This window comes from Felis catus, chromosome X, assembly GCF_018350175.1.
Source record: "Felis catus isolate Fca126 chromosome X, F.catus_Fca126_mat1.0, whole genome shotgun sequence".
NCBI lineage: Eukaryota > Metazoa > Chordata > Mammalia > Carnivora > Felidae > Felis > Felis catus.
Window position 1 is genome coordinate 35419344 of NC_058386.1, and position 3686 is coordinate 35423029.

The window sequence follows — 3686 nt, forward strand, 5'->3', positions numbered from 1 at the left end:
ACTTGCATTTATAAAATAAGTCCTGGGATGGTGACTTGAAAGTTTCTGGGAGGGGCGCCTGGCCGCCTCAGTTGGGGGAGCACACGGCTCTTGATCTCAGGGTTGTGGGTTCGAGCCCCACGTTGGGCTCTATGCTAACAACTCAGAGCCCGGAGCCTGCTTTGGATTCTGTGTCTCCCTCTCTCTCTCTGCCCCTCCCCCACTTGCACTCTGTCTCTCAAAAATAAACAAACATTAAAAACAAAACGGAAGGGGTGCCTGGGTGGCTCAGTCGGTTAAGCACCTGACTTCGGCTCAGGTCATGATCTTCGGATCAGGTTCATGAGTTCGAGCCCCGCGTTGGGCTCAGTGCTGACAGCTCAGAGCCTGGAGCCTGCTTTGGAATCTGTGACCCCCCCCTGCCCCATCCCCTCCCCAGCTCATGCTCTGTCTCTGTCTCCTAAAACATAAATAAACGTTAAAAAATTTTTTTAAAGAAAAATTAAAAAAATAAAATAAAATAAAATCTCCAGAGAAGGGCGCCCCTCTGGCTCAGTTCGAAGAGCACATGACTCTTGATCTTGGGGTTGTGAGTTGGAGCCCCACGTTGGATGGGGAGATTACTTTTAAAAAAATGTTAAAAAAAAAAAAAAGATCCATCAGGAGCCAGTTCTTGACCCCTCATTGATATAGGCTCAGGTCATGATCTTTGGATCAGGTTCATGAGTTCGAGCCCCGCGTTGGGTTCTTGACCCCTCATTGATATAGACTATTGGCAATAAGAGTGTCCCTTCTCACACCCAACGACAAGCAATGCTCGGCTCACCAGCTGGGCGTCCTATCATTCAACTCGGTTCTGACACTGCCTCCTTGGAGGCAGCATCAGATTCCACGGGTTAGGGGTTCAGTCCTGCAAGACTGCTCCCCTCTCCCCTCTCCCCGCCTTGAGAAAAGCCCGAGTTGTCATCTGTGCTTCTGACTAATGGGCTCTAGACTGGAGGTTCCAGTGACCCCCCCCCCCACTCCCTCCTTGGGTTCCATTAATTTGCCAGAGCGGCTCACAGAACGCGGAGAAACACTTCACTTACTGTATCGCTGCTTTATTATAAAAGGATATAATTCAAGAAGAGACAGACGGAAGAGATGCATAGGGCGAGGTCTGGGGAAAGGGTTTGAAGTCTCCACGCCCTCTCCAGGCACGCCACGCGCCACTGTCCCCGCATCACCACGTGCTCACCAACCCGGAAGCTCTCCAAACCGGCTTTTTTGGGGGGTTTTCTGCAGGCTTCAGTACCCGGGCATGATTGATCAAATCATTGGCCATTGGTGATTGACTCAACCTCCAGGCCCCCTCCCCTCCCCGGAGGTCAGGGGGTGGGACTGAAACTTGCAACTCTGCAATCACTCGGTTAGTTTCTCTTGACCAGCCCCCCTCCCCCCATCTTTAGGTGATCTAGGGCCTTCCAAAAGTCATCTCGTTAACATAACAAAAGACATCTTTATCATTCTCAGGCTTAAGAAATTCCAAGGGTTTTAGGAGCTCGGTGCCAGACTGGGGCAAAGACCAACTGCGTTATTTCTTATTATAAATCACAGTATCACAGCCAGTCTTCTTGGATTCTACCAGAAGTGAGTGAGGCATCAGAGATTAAGCAATAATCCCAAGCATCACGACGGTGGAGATCTCACGTTTCTGTAGGACCGGAGGGGTCACCAAGCCCTTGTCACTCACGAGACAGTCCTTTTGTCTTAGCTTCTTGCCCTTTCGGGAATCCCCAGCCTTGCTCTCCACGTCTCTCGTCTCTCGTCTCGTCTCTTCCCCTGGCAGTTGATGGCATTCAACTTGCAACTTATTTTCCACTTTTAATCACGGCTTGACAGAGATGGAAAGTTAAATCATGTAATTGCTTTTGTGTTTTGTAGTTCTTTTCACTATTTTGGAAAAAAGAAATAGTTCAATGGATAAAATGTGGGTTTACATCAAACCCCAAACATCACGAGCGTTAATGGCAACCATGTGTTATTCCTGAGAATAGGCACCTAATTTGTTCGAGGAGGGAAAAAAATTACAGTCCCGCTCAGCTGTATGGTCTGAGCCAAAGAGCTCCCAACACATGTTTGGGGACAGAGAGCCGTTTCAGGTACTTTAAAGTTAAAAAAAAAAAAAAAAAAAAGCGTATTTTGTAAAAACTTCAGATGTAGATTACAATAGGAATATTTGAAGCAAGATTGCTTTCCCAAAACTCTTGAGTCATAAAACATCTGTCTCAGAATTGGAAGGCTGGGGATGCCTGGAGGCGCATCTGGTCCATCGGCCGCTGCCTTCTGTCTGGATTGTCCACAAAGCGACTAGGCCAGCATGTGACGACCCTCTGAGCAGCTCGCCCGTGTGTGCCCCCCTCCCCGCGCTGGAGCAGCGCGGGCCTCTCCACACCGCACTGATCTTTCCTCTCTTTCCTCTTCTCCCTCGTTGCCAGAAGCCTCAGGACGGGGCTCCGGGTGTGGCAGAGACCCACTGGATTCCAGGGCCCGTGACTCTATACCGCTCAGTCATGATTTCCGGCTTAGTCTTTGTGTATGTGAACTGAGTGCCTGCTCACGGGCTAGGATCAGGGCTGTGGCCGGACACATCTCAGCCCCCCAGTTCCCTCCTGCTTCCCTTCCCCCCATGGGCTGAGCCCCGGCCGTGGCATGAGGAAAGGGTCCCCACGCCCCTACCGGGACCCACTGACTTTCGCCCGTCTCCAGCTGCGTACCAAACCGCGGCAAGACTTAAAACGAGCACAGCATTGATTTTCCCCATAAAATATGTGATTTGAGCAGGGCTTGGCAGCGACAGCCATGTCAGCCGCGGGGGTAGAAGGCTGGGGGTTGGGATCACCCCAAGGCCTCCTCGGTGGGTTGACGCTGGGTGTGTTGTTGGAACAGCTGCATAGGACCCATGCCGGTGGCCTGGGCCTCCTCACAGCATGGAAGCTGGGTTCTAAGGCTGAGCGCAGGGGTGGGGCTGGAGTGGGGGAGCGGAGGGGGGAGAGGGGCCGAGTGGGGGGAGGGACAGAGAGAGGAAGAGAGAGAGAGAGAAAGAGGGAAAGAGGGGGGATGGGGCGCCTGGGAGGCTCAGCAGGTTAAGCTTCCGACTCCTGGTTTCAGGCTCGGTCGTGATCTCACGGCTTCATGGGTTCGAGTCCCGTGTCGGGCTCGGTGCTGACAGCGCGGGGCCTGGAGCCCGCTTCGAGTTCTGTGTTTTCCGCTCTGCCTCTCGCCTGCTGATGCTCTCTCTTTCTCTCTGTCTCTCAAAAACAAATAAACGTTAAAAAAAAATAGAACAAATAAATACACTTTGAAAAAAAAAGAGGGGAAAAGAGGGGCAAGGGAGAGAGAGATGGGGGAGTGGGGAGACAGCGAGAGAGAGGGAGAGAGGGAAAGAGAGAGAAGCCAATCTCCCATTCATGATCCAGTCCTGAGAAATCAGGTGGTACCACTCTGGTCACATTCCGTTTGTCAAGATGGTCCCCAAGTCCTGCCCAACGTCAAGGGGAGAGAGAAATAGACCCACTCCTCTCTTGATGGGGGACGGCAAGGTGGTTCTGGAAGACCATGTGAGATCACGGATACCGCAGGGGCCACTTGCGAAATACAGTGTGCTGCCCCCTCTCTTCTCAACGCGTTTACTGTGGACCATTTTACGGCCGCAGAGCTTGCTGGCG